Here is a 20,427-nt window from a genome sequence, read left to right on the forward strand (position 1 = left end):
CTGAAATGCCAGAAACCGGTCCTAGGAAGCTTGTTTCCGGTCCAGGGAAGACATGGCTTGGCAGTTCGGGCTGGACTGTTCCCATGAGGCACAGGTTCAGACTGATTTGCATATGGCCATGTCTGAACTGGGGTGGCAGAGTGGGCAAAAGAACGATGATGGATTAAACCCAGATCAGTTGACTGGGGGTGAGTGCTTGCAATGTTCAACACTCCGTCCATCATTTCCTTTGGTTTTTGCTTTGTTCGCCATAAGTTGTCAGGGTATGCTCAGACGTGAGTCCCTTGCTCACTTTGTCACTGGATTCAAGCAAGCCTGGCTGAAGACGGCTGAAATGCCAGAAACCGGTCCTAGGAAGCTTGTTTCCGGTCCAGGGAAGACATGGCTTGGCAGTTCGGGCTGGACTGTTCCCATGAGGCACAGGGTCAGGCTGATTTGCATATGGCCATGTCTGAACTGGGGTGGCAGAGTGGGCTAAAGAACGATGATGGATTAAACCCAGATCAGTTGACTGGGGGTGAGTGCTTGCAATGTTCAACACTCCGTCCATCATTTCCTTTGGTTTTTTTTTATTTATTTTTTTAGGGTGTAGGCATTGGCATGACCATTCTTGCAGGCCACAGCCCTACACTAAGAAACAAAAATAGTCCCTGGTGCCTAGTGGGTTTTCTGCCACCCCTGTGGGCATATCGGGGGCTATTGCTCCCATATGCCCCCAAGGGGCAGAAAGACTGTGCCCATTTTTATTGGGGGGTGGAAGCATTGGCATGCCCATTCTGGGCAGCCCCCACCCCTACAATAAGAAATAGTTCTGGTGCCTAGCGGGGGCAGATCTGGGGCTATTGCCTCACCTACCCCCTAGGCAGAAAGACTTCTGTCCCCATTTATGTGGGGTGGGGCAATGGCGTAGCCCATTGTAGGCAGCTCCTAACCCTCTTTTATAAACAAAGAATAAATCCCTATTGTCTAGTCGGCTTTCTGCCTCCCTGGGGGCAGTTCGGGGTAATAACCCCCATCTGCACACAAGGGAGGGCAAATATTCTGTCCCATTTGTGTTTCGGGGGATGGGGCATATCACTGGTGCCTAGTGGGCTTTCTGCCCCCCGCCCGGGGGGACTGGGAGATCGGGGGCTATTGCTCCCGTTATGCCCCTGCTGGGCAGAAAGACTGTGCCCATTTTTATTAATACACCCACTCGCTCTCCTATACAGCTACTCACACACGCACTCACCACCCATATAGACACACACACCCACTCAGCCACCCATACAGGCACTCATACACCCACTTACTCACTGATACAGCCACTCACAGACACACTCATCCATATGGCTCTCACACTTACTCAGTTATACAGCCACTCACAGACGTACTCACTCACTGATACTGATATAGGCACTGACACACACACTCACTCACCCATACAGCCACTCACACACATTGTCATTCACTCATACAACTATTAACACACCCACTCACTCTGCTATACAGCCACTCAGGCACCCATTCACTCACCTATACAGCCACTAACAGACCCACTCACTCACTGAAACAGGCACTCACACACACTTACACACCCATACAGCCACTCACTCACCAATATACTCAGTCACACAATGAAAACCTGACGTATTCACACCACTATAAACACACATGTAACATACAATTATTCTTTCTTAAACCAGATTTGGTGGCTCTAACAAGAACTGTATATTTTGTTTTTTAACGTAAAAAAAAAGTCTTTTTTAACTAATTCTTTTTATTGGTGTTTTTTTTAAGTTTCTTGAAAAACCTTTGATACATAGTGCTTGCTAATGAAAACCAAGACACTTGCGCCAGCAACTGAGGTAAAACACACTTATGAGTGTTAATGATCTGAATAATAGCAGGGATAGGTTGCTCTCCGATGGTCAAAATAGCCTTACATTTCAGACAATATTGTCCAACTGCAGCAAATTCCTGGACACTGAGATGTGGTTCTGTCACCAGCACTGGACCACGTGAGGTGCTTGGTTACACACCATCTGTACCAGATTCTTGGTCCCTCCTTTCCCTCTCTCTCTTTTCTCTCAGAAGTTGTGATGAGTGCATGGTGTGCATATGTTTCATCATCAAATGCCACTTGAATACTTTTTGTCTGTTCCTCTAGGGAGGATTTTGATGCAAAGATTGCATGTCATCTTTTTGGCATTGACCTTTTTCTCCCCAGCTGGAATTGTAAAAAAGGTCCCTACAATACTCTCCTTCTTAGCCTTTGGCGGTTCTTCATTCCTGGGGTGGGTTACCATGATCTTCTGGACTCTGAGCACCACCAGATGACATTTTGTACTCATAATAACAAGAGAAACACCAAAAACAGAATAGCCAGAGACAATATACAGGTGTCAAAATACACAGACACATCAAAAAGATAGAGGAAAATGGGTGGGGCCTTTCTGTATTAATGATAAAAAGGTGTTCAGCCAATCAAATCCATTTGTTTCTGTGTCACATTAGATTTGGGATGCCGTCGTGCTCACGTTGTGATAACGTCACATCTCCACAAAATGTTTTAAAACCATTCTTAAAAAGCCTTTCCCCAATAATTGCACTACTTTAATTATTTTTTAATAAACCTCATACTTTGAGCAAAACCTTTAAAGTGTGTAAGTATGTCTTTACTACTGCTAAAAATACGCCAGAGTCACATCCCCGCTGTGGCTCTAGGAATACGTACTGGCACAGATCACGGCTCCGCAAAATGTGCTAAGACGACCTTTCAAATGTTTTTTCTCAAGAATTATACTACTTTTGGGACTTTATTAGTAAATCTCTTACTTGGAACAAAACCTCTAAAGTGTGTAACTATGAATTTACTACAGCCAAAAATATGCCAGGAAATATCTGTGAGAACTGGTCGCGAAGGCATCACGACTTTGCGAAATGTTTAAAAACGACCTTTAAAATATTTTTCCTCCATATTTATACTCATTTTATTACTTTATTAGAAGATTACTTACTTTAAACAAAACATTTAAATCTTTTATATAGCGCTTTCAATACGGCTACAAGAAAATCATGCAGGAGTCAAGACCCCTCCACGGATACAGTTGCGATCTGTCTGTGACATATATTAAAAATATATATATATTTAATAAATAACACATTATTGAAGAAACCTCACAAGCACTCTAATAAACCATAGAATGTTTTTTAAACTAAACTTTACAGAGACGCTAACCTTAGAAAATACAATTATAAAGAAACGTCCGAAATTCACTGAAAAAAACAAAGTTTACAGGGACATTATAGTCAGGAAATAGATATTTTTTTTAAAACTTGGAAATTCACTGAAAAAAAACAAAGGTTACAGGGACTTGATAGTTAGGTCCAGATTTCACACGTACAAAACCATAGCAATTCAGCAGTTATTGTTACCTGAGCTAACTATAACTTACGCCCCTGCAATGCACTGCTTATGACTTCATATTTTATATCACACATGACATGGTCAGTGACATCACTCATGACAACAGGGATGACATCATCAACAGAATGTCCCAGACACTCACTCACACTCCTATACAACCTCTCATACACCCACTTACAAACCCACACAACCAATCACATACACATTCACCGACCCATACAAGTACTCACGCAACCACTAACTCACCCATAGAGCCACTCACACACCTACTCACTACAGCCTTTCCTTTCATACTCCATGTACCCAAAAATATTTGTCATATAGTCCACTACAAAAACTCCTCTCAGTTTGCAAAGAAAGAAAAGTAAACACCAATCTTATTATTAAAAGAATATGCAGCAATTTGTCAAAAAACACTGCTTGACATCTGACCTTTGTCTTTGAAGCACAGCAAATGCGATAAGATAAATACAAGATGTAAAGTCATCTTTATTTATTGCTCTTTCACGACCCACCAGAAATCGGCAGGTGACCCACTAGTGGTCGTAACCCACAGTTTAAGAAACGCTGCCTTAGGCACTAGAAATAGGGACGGAACTTCCTAAAAGTGTGCAATAGATCTTACATTGACACAGCGCACCAGTGGCTTTTAATAGTGCCTTGGATTAAGGAAACTATTTGACATCTTTCAGACTTCCTGAATTATATCACTGTAGCCTGGATCGGACATAACTGGGAAAAAATCTAATATTAGCAGTGATTCATAGTTCAGGGATGTGGAGCCATCATCTTTTTTAATTTCTTAGGATTTAAATGGTAAACCTGAATGTTGACCGCATTTGAAATTCGACCCACTGTGTGATCAACACAGACCAGCAAAATAGAAGATCCTACTGCTAGGATACTATTCAATAAAGGACAAAATCGCAGCACATCTTTCAACCTTTCCAGTGATTACAATCAAGAGCAGTACTGCATGGAGGTTTGTTACAATGGGACATCCTCTTCCCAAAAACAGATTGCTATATTTATAGCTGAGCAAAAGCAGCAGTCTCCCTGGCATAGGCAAAACAATTAATGGCGAGACAATGCAGATGATACTACTTTATAGAAAAATTAAATTTCCAACAATGCGACTACCTGATGATCAGATGTACAATTTACCGGAGATGAGAATAACGTCATAGTCTCAATACGAGAAATACAATTACATAGGAGCAACACAGAGTAATGGCCACCCCCTTCAAATTTCACCAATGTCTACGCTTACCATTTTAACAGAATCTCCAAATGTGAATGATCCTACTTACCATTGCTGAAACCTAATTTTATGTTTTCTTGTTATATTTTCCTCTCCTCCTTTTTTAATCACTGCCTACAACCACTTTAACAGACAATATGTAATACCATTCGATACACTGAATGTTTGCCTGATTGTTGTCACTTGGAACTTACAACAACTGCTAATGTGTGAAGCGCTCAGCCACCCGCTGGGTTTCGTTTGCGCTATATAAAAAACACTAACAAATAAATATTTGCAATGTGCTGTGAAGGAAGCATGAAGCTTGCCATCCAAGTCTAACACTGTAATACTACTATTAGTCTTTAAACGTACCCAATTGGGGGTCAAGGCTGCTTTCATCAACTTCTGCACCAAACTGATCAAGCAGTACTACTCCTGTTTTTTCTTTTCTCGAAACCAACTCAGTTGTGTGAAATGGCAAACCTTTGTAACAAGAGAAAAAACTGTTACTTAGTACAGAAAGCCATAGTAAACTTAAAACATTGGAAATTAATCTTTTTAAAACATCATTCATCTCAACAAAAGACAATGTTTAGAACAATCTCAGGGGAATTGAGAATATTGACCATGTATAGGACAGAGGGGGTGAATTTGGTAAACATTTGCACTTACAATTGTTTTTTTAGACAGTGAGCAAAATATATGCATTTTTTTCAACCGTCAGCAGATGTACATTCATACAACTCAAGACATTAATACTGTTACGTTGTGGTATTTAAATAAACAAGTTGCCTAGGAAATGTTTCAGAAGAGACAGGGCACTATAAAAGACTGGGTAAGTAGAAGTTCAAAGATTTCCTAAGTTTGAGATGGGGATTGCGATTATAGGATAACTATATGACGTTTTACATTCCTATGTTGGAGGAAGTTTCTCGGCTTACCGCACGTCGCCAGTCTGGCAGTTCTGGCTTGTTCTCGAGCAGCAGCAGCGGGGGGAGCGGGAGCAAGTCGCAGTGGAAAGCCGCGTTGGTGAGAAAGGCTTCGGCTCCCGATTCTCAGTCCATCGGTCCCAGCGGTCCCCGCAGCTCAGACGGCAGACTGCAGGAAGGCGCCGGCCGGCGCGAGGCGTGAGGCCAGGGGGAGGTAGGCGATAGACCTCGAGGTTGGCGGCATTGGTGGTGTCGGCCTATTGCTGGTGTGGCCTTCCTTTTCTTTTTTTTTTTTGCTTTCTTTTTGCTTGCTTTCTTTCACCTTGGACAGCTGTCCAAACCAGCTGCCATTACCATTTCTCACTGCCATTGTCACTCTCAACACTGCCTACCGCGTCTTACCGTGCTCTTGCTGCCACTTTGCCTACGCTTGGACTCTGCTGTTTTGCTGACTACTGACCCCAGGAAAAAGGAGAGGAGGCGTGCTGGAACTAGTTTTTACTGAACACTGCCTTACCGCATTTACTGTGCTTTTGCTGCCACTTCGCCTACGCTTGGACTCTGTTGTCTTGCTGACCACTGACCCCAGGAAAGGGAGAGCAGGCATGCTGCAACTAGTTTTTACTGTTACTGTTGCTGAGTCACGCCAGACCACGTTACACCACGTTACACCACCTGTGAGGGGTACAAGAAAGAGCACGCATAGCTCCAGTGGGAAGTGCAAGGCGCAGGGTGCAGGGGGTACAGGGGACCTCTCCTTGTAAGCTGGGGTAAGACCTGGGCAGACCGGGGCGTAGCAGTCCAACTAGGTGTGTCTCACTCACCTGACCCGTAGCCCGTAGCCCATCGCTTTGTTCACCACCTGTTCCTGGCTTGCCACTACCAGAAGACACCAGAGACATCGCAAGCGCGGCAATTAAAATAAATAAATAAACAAATTCCACACCTGATAGCACCAGGCAGCACTATGAGGTCAGGAAGGACAAGGAAAAACCCACCACAACCCACAAAACGGAATAGCAAATCCACAAATAACATTAAAGGAACAGCTGGTGTTAAGGGTGGCTCACCTAAACCTTTACAAAATCAAAACCAAGGAGCCGCTCTTATATCACCCACTAATTCAATTTTTGGCTCGATGAATTCAACTGGTAAATTTACTTTTTTAAAGGACCAAGTTGCAGCCCTCTATTCCATGCCGGAAAAAGTAAACGGCCTTCTAAAACCATTGACGCTGTATAAATCAACCTCCACTCAGGAGGACAAAAAAGCCAACTTGTTGTACACGACAAGGGTATCACTCATGAACATTGCACCGCAAGTAATTGAGGAAAAAGAAACATCACAAAAGAGCAAGCATATAGTGCAAGAGGTCAAACAATCGCTCTGTTGGAGCAACAACATGCAAACCATTCAAGCACAAGTATATAGAAAAAATGGAGTCAATGACAATGAGGGAGCCCCAGTACAGAGTGAGAGACCGGACATCGTCCTTGAGAATGTGAATGTAGATTAAGTCTTAATAACATCAACACCAATCTGCAAGACCAGCCCAAATCAACCAGGACAAACACATAGCTACCTTCAACCTAATCAGGATATAATGCACAATGTAGGCGCAGGAAACCACAATAACTCGAATGCTATTTGCAAAGAAGTAAAACCCAAAGGCCAATCTACGCCGAGGCAACAGAAAATCCAAATCAATAAAAATGAAGATATCTGCAACACAGATGATTTTAGCGATTCCTGGATGGAGTCCAAATCAATACTGAATAATAAAGAGATTCTACAAGCAATAAGTACAACTTCTAAATCCACAAAACAAACAATGAGGACAACGTAGCGGACAAAAACGGTACTGGTCATCCGTCAAGTAACGAACATTTTATGAAACTGAAACAGGAATCTGAATATAACCTGGAAGCCCTTTCAAATTTACACGTCGCCCTAGTCAAAACACTACAAACCTCAATCAGCACCCTCAATATGCAGTCAGATAACCTCGATATTCAAATAAACTTAATGAATGTAATTGCGGAGAACATCTCAGGAATAAACAATAAACTTGACACAATGATGGATCTATTTGCAGATAATAAGGACCCAAAAGGAAGGCAGACACAAGCTCCTAATTGCACTTGCTGTCCCATTGTGGAAAAACTAAGGGACCTACCAACCATACTAAAAAGTATCATCCATGAAAACAAACGTACAAACTGTCCCCCTGAAAATAATATAGCAAACGTTAAAAATGCTAGGACCGGGGACAAGAACATCCAAACCACTACCTTATGTAATACAGTACATAATATAGTAAATAAGTATCCAAACACTGTGTCACATAACATTGAACAGATCACCTTACTGCCAAATGAAAAGAAGCCAAAAGCAGAGAAATTAAGTGAGGATTCATTCTTGGTAGACTGTCTATCCATAGACCTAATTACCAATATACATGACTCAAGAACTAAAGCGATTCAACAAACGTATGGGCAGACGAAACCCAAAAAAAATCCACTGCCGACTCTAACGAAAAGACAAAAAAAACAAGCCTAGAAAGCGAGAAATCGTCTGTCTGTGAGTAAAACATCAAAAACACAGGTATTGGATAACTACCCAATCTTTAACTTTGACTACAGTAAACAGCGACTACCAGTATCACCAGGGAAATATCATAAACAAAAGGAGGAAGATGAGGCAAGTTGCTCAGACCAGTCGAGGCTAACTGAATCTTCATGTCCAACGAAATGGGCTCCGCCAGCATCAAACAGCTCGACCTCAACAATCAGGAGCTTTGTGAGAAGAGACTATCAATTAACTAGAAATAACAAAGAAGATATCAAACCTGGTGTGACCAGTTTAAGACGTCAGGAGGCAATTGTAACCCAAATAAAAAAAGTTCCATGAGGCCAGCAAGACAGCTACAGGAAGTGAACTTAACTTCACAAGAAAATGGCCATCCATCTAATAGAAAAAACAAGGAAGAAGAACCCAAATCAGGTACGAATAGACCGGGAGGTCCAACTGACACGACAAACAAAACTAATATTATTAAACGAATAGTAAGCCTCAAGCGGAAATTGCCCGCATTGGCACAAGAAAAAGACTACCCCGTAGGAACCCAGGCTCTAACACACAAATCCATAACAGCGATAACAAAAGTAAAAGGTAAGTCTTCTCAAGGGCAGATCAGCCACCAGGAAATGCCAAGGAAGTTCAGCTACTGATTAATATATAAACGCAGAGAGATGACGCGAATCGGAATGAATCAGAAGAACTGGGAAGAAATCAAAGGTACGCACAGACGACATCAACTGACTCGCAAGTCTATAACAGTAACAACAGAGGAGATTGCCAAGTTATCTCGAGGACAGACCAGATATTAGAAAACGGCAAGAAAGACCAGCTATTGATTAACATAAAAATGCAGAGTATTGACGCGAATTGGAATGAAACAGAAGAACTTGGAAGAAATCAAAGGGCCCGGCAGACGTCATCAACCCATCCGCAAAAAAAGGAGTGTAAATTAAACTCGACAAATAGGATTCTTTTTACACCACATTACGCCTCACAAGGACCCCAAGACTATTTAAATAGAGGGAACATCATGCGCCTAATGGGAGTGATTCCAAAATTACAATACCTAAAATCCACAGATTTATTGGCAATAGAATTCGTTAATACTGGAGAGAGTATAGGAAAGGAAAATACTTTAGCAATATGGAGGAATGAAGACATAGTAACAGACATCTTAAAAGAAACCATAACATTTGAAGAATGGGGAATATTACTTTCCACTCCAGCAATAAAACGCTATCCATCACCTTTTTTACTGTTAAGCACGTCTCAAACCAATAATCCAACCACAAGCCTAATTTATTCGGTATTACGAGGTGCCAAAGGTGCAGACGGTACACATATACAAGAACAGAGTCAGCCAAAAACAGTACATCGAAGATCACCCACTACCGGCTGGAAAGGAGAATGACGTGCTAGCACAACGCACCCAATAGATTATTCTTCACCAATCAAAATTCTGTCGTCGAACATCGCAGGAGCAAGAGGAATCCTACATGATAAAGGGACCACTGAGAACTGGGACAGTTATGAAACAATTGCATTACAAGAAACCTGGTTATCGACCCCGATAGAGGTCCCAGGCAGGATAGGTCACCATGTTAATGCTATACGAACACGACAATATGGAAGAGCAATGAGGGGCCTTGCTGTCTACATCTCCACAGCAATAAGAATCTCCTCAACTCAATTGTCAACATCCACATCAGCTATGCAAATAATAAAAATGAAGCTGAGCACACACTCAGGGGTAAGCACGATAATTTTAATTAATATCTACGTACAACTGAAAATAAAAACAAAAAAGGATCTATTCAACAAACTTATTGCAACCATCACGGAATTCCGTTTAGAACAGCCAACTTGGGAAATTATTCTCACTGGAGAATTTAACTCAAGTCAAAAGATACTTTATTTCGAATTTAGTATATAAATTCATAAAAAGTCACAAACAAACACTATTTAGATACACAGCCCAAAATTAAAAAAGATCAAGTTCCATTGACATATTTAACAATCCATATCCGCTCTGGATTTCAGAATAGATTTTAAAAAACGGACAATAAAATATATACAATCCATGTGCAATAATTGTAAAAACATTAAGGCAGGTTGAACTTGAGTGAAATTCATTTTCTTTAAAATTGGAATCAGGAAAGATTTCCTTGAAACTGAATAAAAGTTGCAGAAAAACATAAAATGTTCTAAATTTTGCGGCGATTGACCCTCACAACCACATACTGGTAACATCTGCCCTCTGTTTCCCCCTTTTGGTCTAGCCAATAATATATGGTATGTATTACATCTGAACATAGTTAATAAAAAAAATTTGTGGGAAGTAAGAGTGGACAGCAGGTAAGGCTCGGCAGTGGGGGTCGTAATTAAAGTGAGATATGACCGGACACTGGGTTTAGTAATCTCGATCCCTTCCCTTTCTTGCATCCTATAATTCAGAAAGGAGATTTTAATTAATGGGATGTCCTTTTTAAGGATATCTTCAGACTTGGTAAATAGAGAACCCCTTCCCAGTAATTCAAATCCTTTTTTTTAATGTAAGCAAACCAAGGGATTCGTGCCATGTTCTCTAGAGCCAAGCAATCCCTGAGTATAGCTTGAGTCAAGGGTCTATCCGAATTAAGCCAACACTGTAGCCAAAAGATCATAGGGCGCAGCGTTATATGGTCGGCTATGTAAGGTACTCCCAATTCTTCATGAGCCACCAAGTTCGGAGTACTTTGCGGAACACATAGTAGTCTTTTTAAAAATTTGTTTTCCTCGACCTGTAAAGGTTTAATCACACCACGTCCCCACAACTCACTACCATAGCATGCTATGGCAACACTCTTAGCTCTATAAACCTGAAGCATGGCCCCCGTCGGTTTCTTCCCTATTTTAGAAGCGAAGTTAAAAATTGCAGCATTTGCCCGAGCCAACTCCCCCCTTTTTTTTTGTATCACGGCCTCCCACTTTAATTTGTCATCAAATAAAACTCCTAAGTAGGAGAACACCTTGGTGCTAGGGATTAAGTCTCCCCGTGTTTTAAATTGAAATGTCTTACTAGAGCGTTTGCCTAGTCTCATAGTATAGGACTTTGTGCTGTTAATTTTTAAATCTAGCTTGTTCATAAATTCATAGAAGGAATTTAACAGAGTCTGGAGCCCAATTTCTGTCCTAGCTATTAGTACAGCATCATCCGCGTATAGCAAAACGGGGATACCCCGTCCAGCTATACGCGGGAAGTCTGCACCGGTCTCTATCAAGGTCCTCTCAAGATCGTTAATATAAAAATTAAATAAAAACGGAGCCATAATACATCCATGCCTTACACCTTTCTTGATAGAGAAGTCATTTGTCACTTTCAGATCTTTACCATACCTAACATTTGCTCGGGTTGAAGAGTGTAAGTCCCATAAAAAATGTATCAACCCCGCATCTACCCCTCTCGCCTCCATGGCCTGCCAAAGCTTAGACCTGTTGACACAGTCAAACGCTGATGAGAGGTCCATGAAGGCGAGGTGAATTGAACCGGGATACACCACAGTGTATTTGTTAAGCAGCAAATACAAGTTAAGGCACTGTGTGATGGTTGAACGCCCTGCATGAAAACCGTATTGACAGTCTGTTAGTATATTATTATTAACTGCCCAGTCCTTCAACCTATTTAAAATAGCCTGCCCCATTACCTTCACGACCGAATCAATAAGTGATATCGGTCTATAGCAGCTAGTGTCGTTTCTATTACCTTTCTTAAAAACAGGCACTATAGTTGACAATGCCCAACTATTTGGACAGCCTTCTGTGGCGGCCGCACTAAAGACCGGACAAAGAATAGTTGCCCAAAATTTGGGGTCTGATTTAAATAGATCAGGTGGAATCCCGTCAGGGCCCGGGGCTTTATTGCTTGTCAGACCCGTGATTCCATCTAGAATCTCAGATTCAGTAAAGGTTAAAGCTGGGATATCCCCACGACTCGATGTCACAATGCCGGAATCAGCCGGGCTATCAAACATTGATTTAAAATGATGGACCCAGTCAACTTCACCTATGTGAGCCACCAAACCATCCCCCCCCCTCCTGTTGAAATAAAGGACCATTAACAACTTTCCAAAACCTAGCACTGTCTTTTAGGGTACTGCTATCTAGTAATTCTTCCCAGGCTTCTTCTTTTAATGAAGCCTTACGGAATGCTAGGGCATCCCTATACGCCCTTCTCAGGGAACGCACTACCAACAGATTTCTAGTTTTTTTTGCCAGGGCTTCTCTTAGCAGTTTGGCTGCTTTCGAACAATTGGTGTCAAACCATTTGGGACCCAGATTAACAGTATGTCCTGACTTTGCTATCAGTAATTCACTTATTTTCCCGGTCAAATTAAAAAAAGCGTCCAGGATACTACTTGCATTTGCTCCGTCTGTTGTACAGATAACTATTTCTCCCAAACAATAGGTCTTTACGTTGTCATTAAAAATGGTAGGTGATATTTGAGTCCACCTTAGCCTCCTTTTGCCATCTATAGGTCTTAAAACTCCTATTACTGGAGTATTACAGGTAAGATCAGACAGGATACCACCAAGATAAACTGTCAGCGGATTATGGTCGCTAATTTCATTAATTGTGATAGAAAAATCCCCTAAAAGGGGAGCTAAAGATGACGAGATGAGAATATAATCGATAAAAGTACCATTCCCCTTACCTATAAAAGTTGGGATCGGAAACAGTGTGGCCGGGCTCATATAGGACATGGCTAACCCCATGTCGTATTCACTCAAGAGGTCGTTAAGTTCCTCTCCCTGCAATGTGTGTTCAAAATGTAGGCCAGTTAATAGCGGACATCCTAAGTTAGCTAAACAGGTGGTAGAGGGGTTACCACATGGATGAATATTAAAGTCCAACATAATTATCAGACTATGAAGTTTATTGGCCATGTGTTTTTTAATAAATTTAGCCAGAAACTTAATATTTCCTCCTTCAGCTAGAGTAGATGGGGAATTATAAAAATGTATTAACCCCCATTCAGAATGCCCCTTCCTTAATGTAATTGCTAGAATTCCAGGGTGTGAGTGTGAGATCATACGCGCCTCACATTTAATATCGAGTGAAACATAAGTTGCCAGACCTCCCTTAGGCCTACCACTGGCCGAAGGGGAGGCCGGGACAAAAAATACCTTGTAACCATCCAAATAATGGTTACAGTCCGTATCCCACGTTTCCTGGAGACTAATAATCTTGTACTGTTTAACAAACGCAGTCCAGCGTGGATCATTACTTTTCCTAGCCAGCCCTGCGATGTTCCATGATAGAATATTATTTCTAGGGGTCAATGGTCTATCCTTTACTCTTTCTTTACTAAGATCCTGTGTGAGAGTATGAAAGCTTGTTCCACTTGATACCTGAGGGGTTAATCAGTCACACTCTTCTATATCCGATAACGGCAGATATCTGTTTGTTATTTCTAGTCCTAGAGGGAAATGAGCGTTAACCGTATTCCTAGGGGATTGAAATCGAATAGAAGGTCGATATCGAAAATTCTGTCTCGTGGTGTCCCTTGTGTGTGTATGATCTTTACAGCTGGTGTCAGTTTTGTACAACCAGGGCTCTTGGGTGTAGAAATAGCCCAGGGACAGAATGACTATATTGGAACCGGAACCCGGTTGACACTTATGGGACTCCTATAAAATTTTCTCAGCAGTATACGGGTTATCAAAATTCACAGCAATACAGTCACCATGGTATGATTTGGTCCTTTTGCCAATCCAATTAGTTCTACGAGCCATTATTATAAATCTGTTAACATCCTGTCCCCTGTATAAGTTGTTAGTAAACCATTGGTTCAATTTATTTTTAAGTTGGCCAAAATCCTCTGTAGCCCCATCCTTCAATTGAGGGACATTGCCCAAGATTACAGTGTAAGGTGTAGACTCCATTGGTAAGTCAATCGTTTGGATTCCCTGTAGATGTTGATCAGGCAAGTCCCTCTCCCGATTTCTCCTTGATCTATCAATAGTACTGTTGGGCTTTCTAGATTCTAGTGGCCCCGGGGTGGGTATTGTTTCAGTTGATGAGATGGGATGAGCAACTATATTAGCAGGAGCCTCTCTTCTCTTTCTTATATCACCATTATGTACCTTGGAATTGCCACTTAACATCATTTCTGCTGTATTATTGGGTAGATTAGCAGGTCTAATGTCAGGTTTCCAACCACAATTCCCCTCTATAAGTGCTAATCTGTCTTCTATGTTAGTGAGCTTCTTTAGGATTGGATCCAATAGTTTTATTAGCATAGTTTCGATCTTTACTAGATCGCACTCGTACACCTGACCCACGGACAAAGCACTCTTAGATGCCTGTTTTCCCATAGGGCTGTTTTCAAGTTCGATTATCTCTAGATTCTGGGCATTATCTATTATCCCAATCACGCTATCCTGAACACCCACTTGCTTACATTCCTGTTTTCCCTTCCTTTTAGGGTTATTAACCTTAGCTGTTTTAATTTTACCCTGTTTCCCCCTGGTGGTCATCCCTTTTTCCACTACCGTGGGTTCCTCAACAAGTGGGGTAATCATCTCCGCAGGGGGCTGGGATGTCGGTATGATAGTGGAAGAACCTTCTGCGAAACCGGGTTCTGGTAAGGAGAGAAATTCAGGAGTTAGAGATAACCTATTTATTGAACTTTGATAATCTAAGGAAAATCTACGTTCAGTATCTAATATTTCTTGAGTCAATACTGTGTTAGCCCTGGTTAGAAAAGCATCCAATGTACCCGCCACCCTGTTTCCCAAATTAGCCTTGGCCTTATTCATTGTTTACAGTTAAGGGAAAATAATTAAAATAAGCAGAGCTTCCAATCTGCACAAACACACTAGCGTTCACAGAGGATGGGCCAGAGTTTTCAAAAGCTTATTAACAGTACCTTAGCTCTCCTGTATCCAGTCCAATGACCCTTGTAGAATACAAAAATCCAAATAACGTGGCCCAGCCCAGCCTATTCCGGGCTATGACGGGCAAGGACGGTCAAGGACGGGCAAGGACGGGCCCGCCCTTGGCCCGGGCTTTGCCCGGGCTCTGACCGCGCGCGTCCCGCGATGCGGGGTGCGAGGATTCGCTTTTAGCTCCTGCTGGCGCTGCCACGCACCGTCACCTGCGTGCGTCTGGCGATTAGGATGCCGGGTATAGTAGTTCTGAAAGCCGTTCCCCTCACGGCAGGATAGGAGCTGTTGGTGCTGCGCCCCTAAGAGGGTGTAAGTCCGGGGCAATAGGTGAGTAGGAGATGGTGAAATTCAAGTGGCCCGCTCTCAGAATACGCGTCCCGCGATGCGGGGCGCGAGGATTCGCTTTTAGCTCCTGCGGGCGCTGCCACTCACCGTCACCTGCGTGCGTCTGGCGATTAGGATGCCGGGTATAGTAGTTCTGAAAGCCGTTCCCCTCACGTCAGGATAGGAGCTGTTGGTGCTGCACCCCTAACAGGGTGTAAGTCCCGGGCAATAGGTGAGTAGGAGATGGTGAAATTCAAGCGTCCCGCTCTCAGAATTTGCGTCCCGCGATGCGGGGCGCGAGGATTCGCTTTTAGCTCCTGCTGGCGCTGCCACGCACCGTCACCTGCGTGCGTCTGGCAATTAGGATGCCGGGTATAGTAGTTCTGAAAGCCGTTCCCCTCACGTCAGGATAGGAGCTGTTGGTGCTGCGCCCCTAACAGGGTATAAGTCCCGGGCAATAGGTGAGTAGGAGATGGTGAAATTCAAGCGTCCCGCTCTCAGAATTCGCGTCCCTATTTGAATTTAACTCAAACCTACTGCACATCCAAGAAGCAGAAGATATCATCGCAGCAAATGCTATCTGGGCTGTAGAAACGCAATTGTTTCCTATCCCAAAACGCACGGATAAAGTAGGACAGCGACTTATAAGGCACCTCGAACACCTAGGCATGTGTACATTAAATGGAAGAATAAATCAGGACAGACCTGCCACCTGTACGAACCCTTCCACTCCTAGGGCAAATAACAAGATTTCAAATCAAATGCTCCACCGATAGCGGTAGCGATCATTTAGCCCAGCACAAAGAATTCAAAATGACATATCACAAACACATAGAAGCCCCAGCAGTAGAGGGGCATATATTAACAATTAATTTGAAGCGCCTGCATTGGACAAGTACCACACTACCACACATAGCCTTGAAGGCTAAGGAATTAATGATAACCCTCGAAACACAAAATACCATGACAATCGAAACATGGACAACTTTTCTGCTACGTTTACCACAAGCAGGAGCATCCACTAAACAGGCAAGTAAAAAATGGACAGATTACAACAGCTGCCTCAGTCAAACGGCAAAAATTCTAAGGAAGCAACTGAGAAAGGCACTTAGGACAGCTCACCAACAAAGTCCATCTTCAAAAGTATGGGAGCACGTACGTCAATTAAAGAAAAACTACAAGAAACAAGTCTGGATCGATAAAAAATCCTCGAAAATAACTTTTGGACAAAGTTATTGTATAAAACAAAGAAACCAGATGCTAGAGCTTTTTGGGATCAGGTGAATTCCATGAATAGAATCTCAAAAGTCACAAATGCGACTAGCGTCACCGAGCCAACGTGGGTACAGCATTTAATTACCACATTTTCAATTAAAATAGTGGACCAGTCGAACATCGCTGCAACTACTATAAAGGAAATGCAAAAACCAGTAATGGTCATAACTAACCATAGTACCAAGAAAGATAAGCCTACTATAATGACCAAAATAGCAGGAAACGGCACATTGCAGTTTGTGGGTACACCACAATCAAACTTCTCCCATACTGAAGCAGAAATTTTTACAAATCATAAGAAAAAGTGGACTTGATAGCGCACCAGGTCCGAATGGAGTACCTCAGGCTATTTACAAACAAGACCCTGACTATTGAGCTAGCAAGATGCATAGTTTGTTCCAACTGATTGGCACATCCAGTCGCATCCCAGAGAGCTGGAGAGGTGCAATAATCAGTCCAATATATAAGGGAGGGGAGCGCTCAGACCCCGCATATTATCGACTGATTGCATTAATAGACGCAGAGGCCAAATATTATGCATCGTTGATCCTAACAGATCTGATTAATTGGTCCGACGAGAACAAAAAAATTCCTCTAAACCAGTCAGGCTTTCGACGGGACACTGGTACAAATACAAATGCATTAGCAATAGGGCTACTGGCCGACAAAAGTCTACGACAACGACAAGCATTACATCTATGCTTTGTGGATTTTAAGGCGACATTTGACCGAGTCAGCTGACGCACATTATGGGCTAAATTGAAGCAGCAGGGTCTACCGGACGCAATTCTGAATCCAATGATGGATCTTTACACCGACACCTGGATGCAGGTCAAAATTGCCGACGGACAGAGGCTAACAAGGAAAATCTACACAAATGAGGGACTAAAGCAGAGATGTGTCTTACTGTTGGCATTTTGCAGCATATCCAAATTGTTAAAAGGTTCACTGTTTACTTCACTTCTCGCAGTCATGAAAGTAAAACTACTCCCAACCATTGCCTATGGAAGCATGATTCATCACGGAAACAGTGTAGCAATTCTAGACAACATCCAAACACAAGTGTGCAAAAGAGTATTCCATCTACCATGCGACGCTTCACCTGCTCAGGTACGTCTAGAATTTGGTCTACAGCAACAAGCACTGTACAGAAGGTACGAGTCAATCAAAACCTGGTACAAAATTTGGATTAATCGTGATCTAGAAACCAATTCAGCACTTTGGGAAGCTTTGCAAAACGATCTAAAATCACACTACGCAGAGTATTTAAACGCCTCATTGCGAATAACCAGGATGGCAGATCTCTGGGATCGGAAACTACCTTTATCCTCTTTCCAGATGATCGTGATAAAGGCGGCAAAAACACACTCACTAATGGAAGACAAAGCTACGTTGAGTTGAAGCGCCCACGCATGGATGGTATTACACTCCTACAATAGACGTGAGCCAGCAAAATACCTGGGTCTCGCTTTTTCCCCTTATCTAAAAAACAAATTTTTAGAACTACGCTTGGAGAAATTGCCTTCCAATGCTGATCTTCCGAACTGGAAGTTCCAAAAGCATGCAGCCTATGTGGGTCACCAACACAGGACTTCATACATCTAATTTGTATTTGCCCAGTGTTAGAGTACCACCAGCGTTATTTGCTGAGGAGACAGTTTAATGAAAGAGGTATCCGCACCTGCAGATCAGCAATAATACTAAGAGGTCTAGACTCAAAGGATCCGCAATTAATCTGCAAACTGATAAAAATTTTAACCTGTTTTGAGAACTTAACGAAACAATGTTATAGGTCATAAACATTGCTTAGCTGCTCCTCTCAGCCTTTTTAGAGTTACATAGCTGTAAAAAGAGACAATTAAGTCAATTTTAATATATTGCACAAAGCAATCTTACTTTCTAACATTGGAGTATTTTTATTTATTTGTGTATTTAATTTTTTTCTTAACATACAGAAAAATCAGATATTTTGTATTGGAATATTGTGATGGTCTTAACATGCAGAGAAATTGGATTTTATGTGTAGGAACATTATGATGGTTTTAATTGGCTATACAATAAATAATTTTTCACTTTCACTATAGGATAACTTCAGTTTTTGAAGGTAGGCATGGCGGAGGCAAAAGATGTACAGTGATTAATTATCATCAGCGTGGGTTAACCTTCTCCACCTTATCTTCTCAAATCACTTACATCTATGGCCTGTGTAGGCTCACATTTTGGTTAGTGGAGACTAGGGGCCAGATGTACGACCAAGAAAATTGTGCATCGCAAATTGCGACTCTTTTGCGAGTCGCAATTTGTGAGGTACAACAGTGTATTTCACACTGTTTGCGATTCCCAATGGGGTCGCAAATTGCAAGGCTCATTAATATTAATGAGCCTCTCCCAATTTGCGAGCCTATTGGGAATGACAGCCGTCCCAGGGATGGAGGCCTGCTGGGCTCAGCAGACCACGATGTCTGGGACTGCTCTTTAATAAAGCAGGTTTTTTTTTTTAATGCAGCCCATTTTCCTTAAAGGAAAAAGGGATGCATTTAAAAAAGAAAAATGAAACTTTTCTGTTTAATTTTTTAAGGGCAGGCAGTGGTCTCTGGGACCACTGCCTGCTCTTGAAAAATATTTTCCAACATACTCACAAAGGCGAAGGGGTCCCCTGGGGAACCCTTTCCCTTTGCGTGTGGTTTACCACCTACTTGAAGTAGGTGGTAAACTGCAAGTGTTTTGCGGCCACAGATGCGGTCGCAAAACTCTAGTACATAGCATGTTGACTCGCTATTAGGAAGGGACGCCCCTTCCTAATAGCGAGAATCGCACATGCTATTTTGCAAGCCAGGGATTCGCACAATAGCACTTGCACATGCGATTACCCTTTTTTGTGGCCTCAAACTGGAGGTTCTCCTGTTTGCAGCTGCTAAAAAGGGTCGTACATCAGGCCCTAGGTCTGCAGAGCCAAAACCAACTCAGTAGTATGTGCAGGGGGTTAGAGAAGAGATCCCAAGATGTTCAATCGAAAACCTACATACACACAAAAGCAAGGAGAAAGGGATTTAAGTCTATTACATCCGCCCTACGAAATAGGCATCACACAAAAACATTATAGTAAGCTATGATTTACCTTCAGTGTGTGTTTTGTGAGATTCCTTGAAAAAAGGACATTCATTACATTATTTAAAAAAAAAAAAAAGAACCTCACAATGTGGCATGCTCCATCATCGGCTCTATATTTCAACAAACTTTGTGTTTGGATGGACTCTAGAACTTAGGGTCTTATTACGATGTTGGTGGGCCCGCCACCGACAAGCCGTCAGTGGCTGGCACACCGACATCCAGAATAGCGGCCCGACCGCCGCATTACGATGCAGTTGGTCGAGCGCAGTGAACAGAGGGACCGGCCAATGACTCCGACCGCCATGTAAGGCGACGCAATTGGACTTTGGGGGACCCTAGCGGGGCCCCGTTCCCAGTGGGCCTCCGCAGTGGGCCCAGGGGGGCATATGTGGTGCCCCTCCATACACCCATGCACCGTGTGGCAGGCACCACATGGTGCCTGCCACATGGTACAAGGATGTTTGAAAACTGCTCTATTCCATTGTGGCTTGTGCTGAAGACCTTTTCTGGAGCAGCAGCACAAGCCACAATACAAAAGAGCAGTTTTCCGACCGCCTGCATGGCGGTCGCATTGTAACCGGGCAGGTGGAACTACTACCATAGTTGGTCAGACACCTGCCCTATACGAT

General features: G+C 42.6%; 1 pseudogene across 1 annotated transcript in view; it reads right to left on the minus strand.

Moving 5' to 3' along the window:
* The window catches only part of LOC146861868 (uncharacterized), a 171,188-nt pseudogene that overhangs the window by 105,412 nt on the left and 45,349 nt on the right, over nucleotides 1-20,427 (minus strand). The window contains exon 4 of the transcript XR_014978068.1: nucleotides 5,025-5,135. The product of XR_014978068.1 is annotated as an uncharacterized LOC146861868 (transcript). The remainder of the gene's footprint in view (nucleotides 1-5,024; nucleotides 5,136-20,427) is intronic.

This window comes from Triturus cristatus, chromosome 2_2, assembly GCF_964204655.1.
Source record: "Triturus cristatus chromosome 2_2, aTriCri1.1, whole genome shotgun sequence".
Lineage (NCBI taxonomy): Eukaryota > Metazoa > Chordata > Amphibia > Caudata > Salamandridae > Triturus > Triturus cristatus.